This window comes from Schistocerca americana, chromosome 4 (genome assembly GCF_021461395.2).
Source record: "Schistocerca americana isolate TAMUIC-IGC-003095 chromosome 4, iqSchAmer2.1, whole genome shotgun sequence".
Classification (NCBI taxonomy): Eukaryota; Metazoa; Arthropoda; class Insecta; order Orthoptera; family Acrididae; genus Schistocerca; species Schistocerca americana.
Genome location: NC_060122.1, coordinates 89,247,381 through 89,264,271, shown reverse-complemented (window position 1 = coordinate 89,264,271; position 16,891 = coordinate 89,247,381).

Below are 16,891 nucleotides of genomic sequence, written 5' to 3'. Positions count from 1 at the left end.
CTGGTGTACTGGTAGACTGTATCGCCTGCAGAGAATTATTTTTTTTCATTTCTTTTATCGAATTTTTGTGTTGTTCACAAACCGCAGTACCTTCTAAGCTTTCCACGTTAGTTAAGGCCATATAAGCAAGGACTTTTGCTAGCAGAAGTCCAAAATTTTTGGTAATCATGTCTTTTGCGTTCTTGTGGAGATATTTCCATACCAACTACCATCCCCTAACTAATACTTCTTTATATCTAACCGAAAAGTAAAATACCAGTTTTCATAAATTGAGCTTTAATACTTTTTTGCTGTAACGAAATATTTTCTTAAAATTTATCACCCTCTATTTGACACCCTCAGGGGTTCAAATTAGAGAAACTCTGAAACACTTAGTGTTTTATTTCTAACCAGGAAGTGAAAAACCTGTTGACATAGACGCCTTAAAATTCTTTAGTAGTACTTAAGTAATCATTTATTTTCAAAAACCACTATTTGGCCCTCTCTGTGGTTAAATTTACAAAAATGCTGAACCATGCATTTTTTTTACTTCCTGACTGAGATCCAAATACCAGTTTACGCAATCCTAGCTTCAAAATTCCCTTAAATAGCGACAAACTTTCGAAAGACCTATCCGATGTTTCACCATCTTAGGATTGGAATCTCGGACAGTTCCTTCCCAAACGATGTATACAGTATAAGATCCACACCCGCTCCAATCTTCGAGTTTCTATCCTTAGCGGTTTTGTCTGGGCGATGATGAATCAGTGAATCAGTATCGCCCTATTTCGCCCCCATATAAGTGAATTTCCAAAAGCACTGGTATGCGTATGCTTTATTTCTAACAGAGAAACCACAAACAAGTTTTCTTGGATTTAGCTTCAAAAATGCTTGCACAAAGAAATATTTCTATAAGAGCTTGCACCTCCCTTTCATCCCCATGGGAGCTGAACTTCGAAAATCAGTGAAAGATGTTTGTTTCTCTTTCTAACTGAGAAGCTAAATTTAAATTTTCATATATCTAGCTTTAAACATGCTTTGACAATAAAGTATTTCCATACAAAATCTCATGCGCTGTTTCTCCTTCTCAGGAGTTCAGTTTCCAATACTCTGAAACACGTATTTTTGTATTTGTAATCGAGAATTCAAATATCAATGTTCATAAACGTAGTTTTAAAAATGCTTCAGTTGTGCTTTAATAATGACGTATTTTCGAAAAACTGATTTCATCTACTATTTCATCCCCATAGGGTCAAATTTAAAAAACGCTGGAACACGTTTATCTTTACTTCTGACCGAGAAATTAAATACCAATTCTCGTAGGCCTAGCTTCAAAATTGTCTTAATAGCGACATTAAAAAAAAAAAAAACATCTTCAGCTCCTGTTTCATCCACTTTCAATTGGAATTTAGAAAAATCTCTTCTTAAACGACGGCATCAGTATAATTCTCTAAATTTCAAGTTTATATCATTAGGGGCTTGGGATGTTCGATGGTGAATAAGTCAGTCAGTTAGGACATTGCCTTTTATATATAGAGATAGTTCCTAGAATTCTAAAGGAGAGGTATGCATAACAGGAAGTTTTGATTGCACTGTTGGAAATGGAAAACGGAATAAACAAAAATCATGATACATTGTATCATTTCGGAATCTAAAGCAAACCATTGACGATGGTGGAATATACTAACAGCATTCGTGGGTAGACGCTGATAAATTACGGAAACCGGTTATACACAGATCATCGTGGAACTGTCAAATAGTCTAAGTTAGCATATTAACGAAAAGCAAGTGCAAAAATATTGTGACATACAAGAAGACTCGATCTTGCTACAAAGTGCGTAGAGCAGCCTCGCACCCGTTACATATTTGCAGCTATGTGTCTATCACGCAAGCCATGAAGTGGTATGTGACGCAGAGTACATTTAAATGGCATTTTCTTCAAATTTGTATTCCATTAGCCATGCTAGACAGTTAAGAGAACTGTTTAACATATAGGAGATATTATTCGTTGAACACTGTAGCCTTGCTCAAATACTGTTTCATTACAAAATACTACCAGTGCAGAAGAGAGTTTTACGAGCAAAGTGACATTGTTGTAACAGTTTCAAAATTCAGTTTGCCGTGGAAAATGAGAACAATGCGCAGTCTGGATAAATCAGTGCGTCTGATGTGCGTTGATAAGTAACTCACACAGGTTGATTCTCGCTATGGAATCCATCAATAATCAAGAGCTCAGAACATATTTAGTTAATACCTTTCCAGATTGAGTAATATATGCTTGTTGGCATACTTACAAAAACAACTGAGGCAACTACAGAAGGCTTTTAGGATAAATGGTAACCCTAATAGGAGTAACTACTTCCAAGAAGAAAGAATTTCAGTACAGAAAACAAGAGCGCTAGCGAGGAAAATTGTCTTCCTCTTTATTAGCAAGACTGCTAACGGCATTGAAAAATTTTTGGCGATACATATTGTTAAAACGAATTTGAGGCAACAGGAAATAGCTGACTTAGTTACAAATATTGGTTCAAATGGCTCTAAGCACTATGGGACTGAGTGTTCTAGATTTAGAACTACTTAAATCTAAGTAACCTAAGGACATCACACACATCCATGCCCGAGGCAGGATTCGAACCTGCGTCCGTAGCTGCGGTGCGGTTCCAGACAGAAGCGCCTAGAACCACTCGGCCACAGCTCCGGGCTTACATACAACTCCTAGCGCTGCACGTTGTCTGTTGGCTGTAGGTGGTGTGTGCAAAATTCCGTTCTGGAATGGATGCAGGATGATAAAAAAGACCGCCCACAAACAGGGGGCCCTGTCAGAGAAGAACGAAATGCAATGAATCCGAAATGGGAACCTGTGTCGTTGGAAGTATCCTCAGCCAGAGAAAGCGTTGGAATGTCAGGAACAACCTGAACAATCAACGCACACGTGTCTTAATTACAGCAAAAATAATATACTGTATTCTCGATGCTGTTGTACGTTACAGAATGTGTAGGAAATGGCAGCCACCAGATTCAGTTCAGGCATAACATGTTCATAGATAATTATGGTGCACTCTGTCAACTACACCAGGCTGCACGCCAGTCACATTAGACACTGGAACTACACTGAGAAGAAGTGTTTTTTCTCTGCGGACAGGTGTCACGTACGTGAGATGGGTGATAAGAACCCCCTACCCCCAATTAAAAAAAAAAAATCAATCAATCAAGATGCGTCAGATCAGGGAAGCGGGACGGACATGTATGGCACACATCCCAGGTGTTGCATCGGAAAAGCTGCGATGATATTGACAATAAATTTTGGGATATCCGAACATGTAATTCTTGGAAATTGTTAAAAGTAAAAAGGCCCCAATAGTTGACTTTCATGAATGTTGCGTGAATTTAACAATGAACACGACTGGTCTCTACCAAAGTATTCTTTCATCACGAATTCGCTCCAACCAACGCGAAAGCAGATATTGTATAGGAAGTATACGGGGAAATGTATTATGGTGCCTAAAGTAATGTCGTCTCTATGCATGTCGATATGCGTTTTTCATTTATCAGCTGAAGTGTATGTCAAAGCGGTCTCATGGACATTTTAAGGCTAGAGTGACCTGTTGTTCACTCGTAAATAATTAAATCTTACGTCTTTATGGTGAAACAGCCATTGAAATTCGAAAAGATGTACATATCCGACATCATATGCTTAGTGAGTTTCGCAAGGGTAGTAACGCAACATTTCCTACCAAAAATATTTGTAATGTACATCGAAGTACAGAAGACGTTCGTGTTCTAAAATAAAATCCGTCAGCTTTGATTTTTCCGACTCGTATCGATCAGGAAGACCAACAGCTTCACGCAATGATACCTTGAGGGCAGAAGTAGGAAGCAAATCAGTGTTAGACAGTCGAAGACCTGTCAAACACTCAACTAACCTTGGTCGACCGTTCAAGACCATTTGCAGCAGATTAGTAATTATAAACGAAGAGCACCAGTCCACCACATGCAACTTCTTGCTTCAGCGGCAAAATACACAACCGTTTCTCGATAACTTGATCACTGGAGACCACAAACGGCAAAAGGCAATGGCCATCTTCGAATGACTCGCCATGATGTAGAACTGAGCAAGGTTTCAATCCCTGAAAGGCGCTCCTGTGTGATTGGTGTAGAATTCGCGGGTTCGTTCATTTTGAAGTCCTGAAATCTGGACAAACTGTAAATGCAGAACTTGACTGTGAAGAATTGGACTGAGTAAATCAATCTACAATTGAGAAATGTCCAGCAATTGTCGACATAAATGGCGTTGTTCTGCAACACGACACTGTAAGACCGCACTGCGCAAGACGAACGACGAACCCTGGGAAGTACTACCCCGCCCCCCCCCCCCCCCCTTACTCCACCTACATTTTACCATCAGATTTTTATTTATTCCGATTGCAACAACATTTTCTAAATACCAAAAAATTAGAAAATGTGCATGATCTTCATTTCAAGATATTTTGCACATAAAGCAATTCATTTTTATCGATTCGATATTGAAAATTGGCACTCTAGATGGCAAAAAGTGTTTGATGAAGAAGGTGATTACATCATAGATTAAAAATGAAAATTTGTTAATAATTTATGTGTTTGAGTTTTTTGATAGAAAACGACTTCATTTTCCGGTCCCGTTACTACCTGCCTGATTATTATTGTTATTTAGTAACAAATCAATATTTCCTTTGTCCCGTACTTGGTGATTTGGACTCCTATCTAGAAAATTTACTCTAACTGAAGTATTCTAACTGTGGTGTCACCGCCAGACACCACACATGCCAGGTGGTAGCCTTTAAATCGGCCGCGGTCCGTTAGTATACGTCGGACCCGCGTGTCGCCACTATCAGTGATTGCAGACCGAGCGCCGCCACACGGTAGGTCTAGAGAGACTTCCTAGCACTCGCCCCAGTTGTACAACCGACTTTTCTAGCGATGGTTTACTGACAAAATACGCTCTCATTTGCCGAGACGATAGTTAGCATAGCCTTCAGCTACGTCACTTGCTACGACCTAGCAAGGCGCCATTATCAGTTGCTATTGAGATTGTAAAGAATTAAATAATGTACAGACAAGAGCTACGTTCAACATTAATGGATTAAAGTTAAGTATTCCACCAAGTACCACCTTTTTTCTGAAGTCTAATTTCCTTGTCCTGTTCCAGACCTCACGCCAGCCTGCGTGAGCTAAACGCGTGCCTTTCGGCTTCCTCCAAACCCCGTGGGTTGGCTCTCCTGCCAATCCACAACACTAACAATGGAAATCTCCATCGCACCCTCCTCAGATTTAGGGGCAAAATGGCCCAGTGACTAGCCCTTCAAAAACTGGACACTGGTCAAACATGAAAAAAGGAAGAAGGTATACTTAAAGCGAACGGTCCATGCTTAAAATGTGGAACATCGAGTGCATTGTAAGAACTGCGGCGTCTTGGTTGAATGTTGGCCTGTAAAACAGAAGACCCGTATTCAAATCTCCTCGTGCCCTATTTGTTTCATAAAATTATGAGCATTTCGTCCCATCAATGATGTATGTGTTCTCCTTCTGTAGTCATACTATACAATGGTTGCAGAATATGAACGATGTAGTAAGAATATATTACCGTCGCAAGTAAGTGTGATGAATAGTGAGAACAGGCGAAATGCCGCATAGACCTCTCACGGAAATGAAAACAACAAATAAACCGATGTGAACTATGTTCCGACAATGGAATTCAAGTGTCAAAACTTCCAAAACGACGCGCAAGTCATAACATGTAGTAATTGAGTAGAACAAATAAGAGGTACATATATCTGGTCGTTCTTTCCTTACACCACTCTGTTTCTAACCGACGTTACAACCACGCCACAGACCCAAATTTAAATACAGCAAACAGACACGACAATGACAGGACCGATAGTTCATAACTGTATGGAAAAAAGGAGCAAGAGATAGATTGAAACACGGATCTCGGCACTAGCAGTCTAACACCGTGACCCCATAGTCACGACGCTGTGACTGTTTAAATTTGATCGATGTTGCGCATCTTCATCTTGGACCGTTCACTGTTTCTACGGGATGTTCAAAAGTCTCTCCGCAGTGCCGTATGATTGTTAGCTACGCGTGGCGTATGCTGCAGTGAATACACCGAAATGAAACTTAGTGAAATACAAGTTATTAATTTATTGAATTCACTTACAAATTTTCACATTAAATGTTGTAAGTGTCCCCCTTGTTGTTGAATACACAATTCAGTTCGTCTAATCATGTTTCGAAACGCAAGCTGTAACATTTCTTCTGTAACAGAAGCAGTGAAAGTGGACATTTCAGCTTTCAATTCATCGATGGATTTTGGATGGTTTTTATAGACAGTTGCTTTCGCTTCACCCCAGAAGAAAAAGTCAGGTCGTGTTAGGTCAGGCGATCGTGGAGGCCAAAGTCCCTGTGAAACTATGCGATCACCAAAAACATCAGCAAGCGGTGACATTGAAACGCGAGCTGTATGCGCGGTTGCACCATATTGTTGAAAATAACCATTCAGTATTTCACGTAACACAAGTTCTCCTATGAATGGGTACAGAATATCACTGCAGTATCGTTGCGCGTTTATTGTTTCGTTGAAAAATATGGGACCCACAATCCGACGTCTAGAAATTGCAATCCTAACTCCTACTTTCACAGAATTAAGTGGTTCTTCATGAATACACAATGGATTTGCAGAACACCACGTACGAGAATTTTGAGAGTTCATGTACCCGGATAAATGAAACCACGCCTCATCAGTGAAAAACGTTTCATTAAGAATATGCCTTTGATTTTGTTGACGAAATTTTTGAACCGTTGACAATAATGCAGTCTCTTCCCATGATCAGTATTTTTCAGTTCTTGCACGACACTTTGTACGGGAAAAGTTCAGCTGTGTGGGCCGTACCGACACTAACATCGATTTCCTGGGCGCGTTTTCTTACTGACTTGTTCGGACTCATGGACATTTTATCGGAAATATCGAGTAGTTTATCCTCAGACAAAACGCTGGGCCGACCATTTCTCGGTAATCCATCACTGAACCCGTACTTCGAAATTTGTTAATCAAATCTCGCACTGTATCGCGATGTGGGAGTGTTGTCTCCGGGAAAAGTGAATTTAATGTTTGACGAACTGAAGCTGTGTATTTACCGCCAGCTTTGAACACTTGTTCGACTAAATACACACGTTCTTTAATGGTTAGCATTTTAACAGTGACAAAAACGAAACAAACGAACAAAGGAACTAAACCTAAACGTTCACGTCAACACGTAACGACACACACCAACGATACTTCTGACGCTGGGTGAGATAAACGAAACAGTGGAATGTTGGCAGAGACCACTTGAAGGGAAGTAAGTCAGGCAGGTGAACAATCGTACGGCACGCGCGGCTAACAATCATGCGGCACTGCGGAGAGACTTTTTGAGCACCCCGTATTTTGCTTATTGTTTCACAGCTGAGTTCACCTCCTTCCTGTTTTGATGCTTGATCTATGTTTGGCCTCTGACGGGCTACCCACTGGGGCATCCTTCCACCAAATTGGAGGGGGGTGCGATGGGGATTTCCTTTGTAAGTACTGGACGAATTCTTTTGCCACGATTGGATGATAGTATCAGAATACCACTGGTTTGTCTGTATAATTGTTTAAAGGCCTGTTTCAAGAAATAAATTTCACGGTCAACCTTCATATTGACACTGGAACTACATGCGTGCATCGTCCTTGTTCCAGTTTTTAAGCTGGAAACGGACTGTGTTGAAGTGAGTGGAATGTTCTGTCGGATTGTGTTATGGGAAGCACTCGCTCTGCAGATATTGCGCAGTAACAGATAGGAATAAGCGCGAGGTTGTCCCAGCGGAAATCTTAGAAAAAGTCGCGCGTCCTTTCTGGCCTCCACACGCGAGCGTCAGAGTTCCAGGGGGCGCCTCGCAGAGCGGTGATTCGTTAGCTGCGCGCCCAGTTCCAGCAGTAATGAAAGCGGAACGGCTCTCCAGGGGACGCCCAAGCACCCGTGCAGCCGCTCTTCCTGGATCTGCCGTCTGCCTCGCAAGGGGTTTCTAGTTGGCTGCAGTTCCTCACTCTGAGATTCACCGTGGTATCCTTCACTGCGTCGAGAACCTTTCTGTATCCCTTCACACAGTACGAAGTGACATACTTAATGATTTAAGTCGAAGAAAATACTCTGCCGTAAATGGAAAGTGTTATGCCGTGAACACCTTGAACAAACGCTACGAAATTGGTAATCCAGTATTTCGCGCCTGTGGCAGATTATCCCATGCGAGCTCACTTCGGGATATTCAGTACAACAAAGGGCCATTCCAGTAGTTGAACTGCTAATTTCACTGAAACTTCACAGGTGTAGAACGCAGTACATTATTTCCAGAAGTTACGAAATGCGTCATCCCCATATTTCGTAAGCCGTGGTAGGGGAACAAGGGAGAAACAAATGGTAGCACCAAAATTTTTCTTTTAACAGGTTGCCTTTATTGGAGTGAACAGTTCCACTAACTCTCAATCTTTCAAATCAGCTTTATTTCTTTAGGCAAGCAGCTGCGATTAGTCAAAACAACAAACACTTTTAATACATTAGCAAAGGGCAAGCTGGGAAGACAATGAAATTTAAATAACAAGTATCCACAAATATGGCTTCACAGGTAAGATTAAACTTACGATTGTTAAAAGAAATTTTCTGGCATCGCAGCGGTAGGCAAGATGAAATTAGCTCAGTTAACAAAATACAATTACACCAACCTCAAATATGCAAGTTAAAATTTAACACACACAGTTACAACCGCCAGCTTCAATCTCATAGGTGCGCAGAAGTCATTACCAAGGGGAGTGTGCGAACCAACTTGAAGCAACTGTAACATGGCATAGACCAAATTACAGATTAGGCAGTCTATGCAGAGAAGTCGGCAAGAAACGGTAAACAAGTCAGGAAACGATCACCGTCGCCCACATACACACTCGCGCACGGGCACAGAGGAGCCAACCTTAAGCCAAGGAGATAGGACAGGCAGGGTGCAAAATAAAAAATATGAAAAAGAAGAAATTCGTCACGTGGCACACCGAACCACTGGACGGATCTACCAAAATTCGACCCCCGGGCGAGGAAACGGGAAATCGTACGGAGACAGGCCAGCAAAAACCCCAGACAAACACAGAGAATCCCATAAATTCCTAAATATAATTTAATCCATAATTCCCCAAAACCTCGGATCTTGGCACAAGCGAAAATTCAGGCCACAGGATCCAAAAGCACTCTGCAGAAGAGTAAGGAGGGAAAAGGTTAAACAAAGTTCTGCAACGGCACAATAGAACGCCAAGAAAAACACACTAACAAGGGAACCTCCCCATCGCACCCCCCCCAGATTTAGTTATAAGTTGGCACAGTGGATAGGCCTTGAAAAACTGAACACAGATCAATCGAGAAAACAGGAAGAAGTTGTGTGGAAGTATGAAAAAAATAAGCAAAATATACAAACTGAATAGTCTATGCGTATGATATACAACATCAAGGACAATCTGATCTTATGAGCGCCGTGGTCCCGTGGTTAGCTTTAGCAGCTGCAGTGCGAGAGATCCTTGGTCAAATCTACCCTCGAGCGAAAATTTTAATTTTTTATTTTCAGACAATTATTATCTGTCCGTCCGATGCGATCACTTTTTTGGGAGTGATTATCACATCCACAAGAAAACCTAAATCGGGCAAGGTAAAAGAATCTTTTTACCCATTCGCCAAGTGTACAAGTTAGGTGAGTCGACAACATATTCTTGTCATATGACGCACATGCCTTCGCCAGTGTCGTATAGAATATATCAGACGTGTTTTCCTGTGGAGGAATCGGTTGACCTATGACCTTGCGATCAAATGTTTTCGGTTCCCATTGGAGAAATGGTTCAAATGGCTCTGAGCACTATGGGACTCAACTGCTGAGGTCATTAGTCCCCTAGAACTTAGAACTAGTTAAACCTAACTAACCTAAGGACATCACACACATCCATGCCCGAGGCAGGATTCGAACCTGCGACCGTAGCGGTCTTGCGGTTCCAGACTGCAGCGCTTTAACCGCACGGCCACTTCGGCCGGCCCCCATTGGAGAGGCACGTCCTTTTGTCTACTAATCGCACTGTTGTGCGGTGCGGTCGCAAAACACAGACACTAAACTTATTGCAGTGAACAGAGACGTCAATGAACGAACGGACAGATCATAACTTTGCGAAAATAAAGTAGGTAAAAATTTTCACCCGAGGAAAGACTTGAACCATGGACCTCTCATTCCGCAGTTGCTCACGCTAACCACGAGACCACGGCGCTCCTGAGCTCGGGCTATCCTTGATGTTGCTTATCTTGCACATGGACTACTCAGTTTGTATATTTTGCTTATTTTTTCATAGTTCCACACAGCTTCTTCCTGTTTTCTCGATTGATCTGTGTCCAGTCTTTCAAGGCCTATCGAATGTGCCAACCTATAACTAAATCTGAGGGGGGTGTGATGGGGAGGTTCCGTTGTAAGTAAGGTACATCACCCCACAGACAGCCGAGAAACACGATCACTGGGGTTTTGCCCACGTTTCCGACACAATGATAACTACGAAGGAAATCTTCATCTGGCCATAACACGCCGAAACACACAAACAGCACCAAACTTCCGAGGACGGAAAAGTACTCCCTGTATACTATATCCGAGAGCAGCACAGCCACAAGCTCCTGGGAAGGCGCGGTCCAGGGAAATCGCCGCGAGAAAGGTCATCCGACACGAGTATCGTCACCCAGGCCTCAGCAAGGCGCAGTCAGACAGGGCAGGAAAGCTGGTAATCAGGCGAAGACTCCAACCACGGACCCGGGGAGTAGCGAGTAACGCCAGCCCCGGCCAGCGACAGCGCGGAGGGACCCACCGTCCGACGCAAAAGGCAATACTGACGCCCAAACTTGACAGCCCGCGCACACGCCACCGGGCAGAGACGGCGCCACCCGCCGCCAGGAGGCGCCCCGCAACGGAGAAAGAAGCACCACGCGGAGGCCCAACGATCGAGAACCAATCGGGAATACCACCGCCACGGCACGTTTCAGATTTAGCACTTCGAGAAAGGTCTACTCGCTGCTAGGACGAACATAGGAGCATCATGTCTACTAATCGTACAACCATCGAAATTGTGGCGACGATATGGGCGCACGGCACGAGTGAAACAAGGAGAGCAAGCTCAGATACGCACAGGAGGACTACTCCACGAGACTCTGAGGAATAGACGAATGACAAAAGTCTGAAATTCAGGCAGGGCTTACGAGCACAGTGTCACCAAAAACTGCTAGGAACAGAGGACTGGAGGCTGTGTTGAGATTTAGAGTTGCCAAGCGTCGTTTCCCGCTCACGCCATACCACAGACAACAGAAAGGTACCATGTGTAGAGCCCGAATCAACAGTGAGTAGCATTCTGTGGAGTATACCTTCTGTCTACAATCCCATAATAGTGCAAAGGCGTCAGGAACAGACGAGGTGCCTATAAGATTCTGCATAGATCATGCGAGAGAAATTGATTCCCTTCTTGCAGCAGTTCATAGTAAACAGCCGGAGCAAATAAAGCTACCTAGCGATGGGAAAAAAGGCAGGTCACTCTCGTTTTCATTATAGGTCGTAGGCCAGATGCAGATAATTGTACGACTACATCGTCGATGTCAGTCTGTTGTAGGATTATGGAAGATTTTTCACGTATTTAGAAAACGAAAATCTACAGTATAAAAATTAACATGTATTGCGCAGAAATCTCACGGAAGTCAGCTCGCTGTATTACTCCATAAGGTCCATAGCGCTATAGACAATTGCGCTCAGGTTGATGACGCGTTCCTTTACTTCAGCAAGGCATTTGACACCGTCCGGCATTGCCATTTGGTGGGGGAAGAAAAAAGAAAGAAAAAAAGATCTTACCGTGTATCGGACGGGATTCGTAACTGGAAGCATCAGAAGCCTCTAAGACTGTTCGCAGATGATGCAGTTCCCTACAAGAAAGCAGCAACAACTGAGCACGCAGAAGTGCCGCAAAGTGGCTGGCATGGACTCACACTAATGTCTGAAGTACTGATGGAGGGAACTGACACCATGAATCCTGGCAGGGCTGTCCATAAACCCGTAAAAGTACAAGGGGGTGAAGATCTCTTCTGAACAGAACGTTGCGAGGTATCCGAGTTTTACTCAATAATGTTCATGTCTTGTTAGTTCGGTGGCCAGCGGAAGTGTTTAAACTCAGAAGAGCCTTCCTGGACCTACTCTGTAGTCATTCTGATCGTGTGGGGTGTCGCATTGTCCGACTGGAATCGCCCGTCAGAATGCACAACGGACATGAAAGCATGCAGATGATAGGGCAGGAAACCTACGTACGTGTCCATGGATTTATGAGGTGATTTACATTGAAACGTCAACTTTTGTACAATTACAAATGACTGTGCTTAAACTGACATAGAATATTTTTAGCGCAACGCAATCTGACTTTCAAAAATCCCTACAAAAGAATGGCCCTGACTAACATTAAACTATACCTTTCACAAATCACTTACCACACAAAAATCTTCGCTACTCAAGCTACTGCAATACAGCGAGCGCCACTACTGCCAGCTAAATAAAAGATTCAAACTACTGAAGGCACTAACTACTGATAGGGATAGTTAGCAAATGAAAGATATTAATAGAGAACAAACAATGTATTTACCTTGATATCATCATATATAAATATAGCAGTTCATGACAAATTTCAAAACTCCGCCATCTCTCTCCCCACATCCACCACTGCTGGCGGCTCACCTCCAACTGCGCAACACTAAGCGCTGTTCACATCCAGCTGCCGCTGCCCAACACTACAATGGCAGACAACAATGCAAACTAGACACAGACTGCACACAGCACAGCCAGTGATTTTCATACAGAGGTGGCGTTACCAATAAAAAAACCTAAACAGCCTACTTACATAGCCCCCATGCTCCCCACAAAAAATTTTACAAATTGGTTTGGGCAGTGGCCAATACAGATTTGAAAAAAATTTTTCATAATTACAATAACAAAGAAATCAAATGCACACACTTATTGATACAATGTTGGTCAAAAGCTAAAATTTTCTCACAGTCCATAAAGATAGTCCTGATCATTCATCATAATAGTAATTACAGTTTTTTTTTCACGAAGTCTCATTAGTAAAAGAAATTGAACACAGAAGTAGTGGATTTCCATGCAGTCTTGAAGAAGTAGTGTTGTCCTTCCAACGGAAAGACAGTGCTGACTCTTGACATGCAGACAGGTAATGGGCCACAACAGAGCAAACCCACAGCAGAGTCAATCGAAGTTTTGAAGAGTATTGGTAGGTAGGTCATCACAGAGTAGACCCACTGTAGTCCTGGTAGATATTACGGTATTGGTGGGCCACCAGAGGTGCAGACCCACTGCAGTCCTTGTAGAGATAATGGTATTGGTGGGCCGTCAAAGATGCGGCCCCAATGTAGTCCTTGTAGAGATGGCCAGGAGCCATCTGTTGCAACTGTGCAGGTACACAATCACCATTGAAGAGTCTTGCAGATAATGTAGCAAGTCCATAACCACCACTTGTGCACTCACAAAGATTTTGGAATTGTCCTTAGAACCAGCAATGCTGTTATCCAGTCCCTTGCTGAATCATTAACACATGTGCAAACACTATCAGTCCCTACTTCTCACATATTGTCCATATACTATGACCAACAGAAACGTGTGCAGTGAAATGTAACTTACAAGTTAATAATATGATGAACTGGTGTCAATTACAATTTTATAACATAAGAATACAATTACAAAGGTACAAAATACATCATTAAAGAACATAACAATACAGATAACATTTGTAGTACAGATTTTACAACAGAATAGAAATAAACATATACATCAATGTTACAAAAATAATGACATAAGTACATACATAAAGATCAGAATAACTTTTGAAACATCACCTTCACATATGAGCATTAAAACAGAACAGATAAATAATGTCTCAAATCTTTACAAAGTAAATAACATAGTATTAGAAAAATTCTACAACATAGCTCTCATTAGCTAAACACATAAAGACAGGAAAAAGACAAATACACAATGGTACATACATACATAGCAAAATAATACAAAAGGAAAGGACAGGGTTTGTTTTACTGCAGTATTTTGCAAACAAAACTTTCTTTACTTCTTGGAGATCTCCCTTCATTCATCATTATTCCCCAAAAGTCCTGTCTATACCTCCTTCCTGTATTCTATTCATATTTCTTTCAAAATAATTATTACTCATTGTACAATACTCATTCTGGCCCAAATCTTTTTCATATCACTTCTCAATGCATTCTTCCCCTATTCTCCATAGTCAGTTTCTTATATACTCTACCCCCTCTTAAGCTAACTTAAATCTACTGAGGTCAGATGCTAAACTAAGGGACGAGGCAATGCAGCAGCACAAAACAATTAACACAAACAGCAATGATAAAAAATACAAAAGGCAAAGCAAGCAGCATAAATTACAACTAATATAACTAATGAGCAGCAAACAAGAAAAATAAATCAGTAGTAAAACTGGCTTAAAAGGATAATACAAAGTGAAATTTAGTAGCACTATGCCTGGCAAGCAGCAGATATCTAAACATGACATAGCTCAAGCAGAAAAAAATATTACACTAAAAATGGCCATGTCTAATACCTATGTCACATCTTAACACTAGAATGATGCATCACAATTTATTCTACAAAAGAAATTACCAAGTACTTGAAAAGAAAATTATGAATGCAGTTCCTGTGAAGGTAAATGTCGTTTTGTGCTCCCTCATTTGTTTGAAAAAAATTATTATTTACTCGATCTGTAGACAGAAAATATTTATATTAGTACATCTATAAAATTTTATTTTAACCAATGCTGCAGTGCAGCTAGAAACTAGATATCAAATGAAATAAGCAACTATGTACAAAGTAAAGCATAAGAACATCATTCAGTAGTCATTAGGCATTTCATAAGTTAGTAGAAAAATCTCTCAACTAGAGAGACAGTAGTCATAATCAGGTGTATAGACATAAAAATATTTCTCATCATTTCATTAGGCATTTCAGTAAATCATAAATTAAGAGCTCCACAGTGTAATCATATGTTATCAAGCTCGACTGTGTCGTTTTTCCGATGCTTTCTACAAAGGAACGTCAATAGCGAGGATAATGGCCTCCTTTTCTTTTTTTTTTTTTTTTTTTTTTTTGCACCTAATGGCTTTCTTTTGTCAGATGTCTACCTCTCAGCTGGGCGCCCAAAACGCATTACGTGCAGGTGGTCACTTAACTTTCTTACGGAAAAATTTACGACAGCAGTTTCCGCTACAGTGACAATCTCATATATAAATTTCACAGGTCGAAAATTTGCGTTACAAATGTGTAGAAACAAAATCCTGTAAATATAACAGCGTCCAAAAAATTTTCGCCGGCATTGTGATACATTCACGCGTATACACACATTTCATAACTCTTAAAGTACGATTCTTGGTTTACAACAACCTTTTCCACAAATCAGAGTCCCTAATCACTACTCATTATTCCTTACCTTATTATACATATACATATTCGTCGACACTTCTTCAATATTTCATCATGAGAAATACGTAGCATAATAAACATTCCTCAACAACATCAGCTTATTGACCATAAACATACCTCAGCAGCATAATACACATCGTCGTCGTAAAAATAACATCATAACACCTCAGTCAAATCTCAAAATCGTCATAGCTTCCTCCAATAATTTCAAAACCTAAAAAACTTCTCTGCTCATGTCAAAAGTATCATCTGCCTCAAACGCACTTTAAAAATCATGATCCCATACCAAATACATCATTCAAAGCTCTCGTAGTATCACAATGGTTCCCAAAAATATGAGCATTTCTCAAAGTACAGACAAAATACAATTTCGTAAGTGTGGAGTTATCCAACTGTGTAATTGCGTAAACATCTGTCACTGATGTAGTAAAAAGAATGTTTGTTTCTCTATCAAATAATCAGATAGCTGTGTAATTCTGTGTTAGAGAAACATAGTACTGATGTGTAAAGTTGTATAAGCAAATACCATATTAGCTAGGGCTCCTTGTGCTTGCCAAACACATGGTACACAAAGTAGGTGTGTACCCCCCTGAGGATTAATGTAATTATACCCTCAGGTGTTACAGATTACAGCAATGGAATGAAATGTATCACGGAAAACCTTTGTATCATTGTACTCCAAATATCTTTAAAAATAAATATTTTAAGTACAAAATCAATCACTCAAATACGTGTCCTGTAGCGCTAAATGTGCGTCTTGTTGCAACATAATCTCTGTGGAAGTGTCGTAGTTATTGTCCTCTGAAAGCTAAGTTCTGCAGAAGTCAATGTACTTACCTGATGATAAACAAAAGTGAAATGCTTTGTGCATAGATATCGTAGTTATTACACTTATTGTTGTGATGAAGAAAGTACTGTACTGTAACGTATTGTTGTGCTACGGAAAACCCTGTCTCATTGTAGCTATACTACAAAAGTTACTACTAAAACCTGTTTTACTTTCCAGAAGAATTCAGAAAAACTGTGCAGATATAAAACGGATACACCGCAAAAGCAACATTGTAAATTGTCACTCATTAGTAGCGTCGTGAGAAAATCGTGTAGCTGTCAAATAAACTAACCACTGTGTCACCTGGTATCTCTCAGAAAGCACCTTGAATCCACAATGTATTTGCAAGTAAACCGAAATGTTCATTAAAATCTCATTAGCAGTACTGGTAAATGTTCTAAGTATGTGAGCCTTATAGTCGTTACGTAAACGTGCAACTTAAAGCATACTAGTAACGTGAAGTGAAACGTTTTATGGCAAAGACAA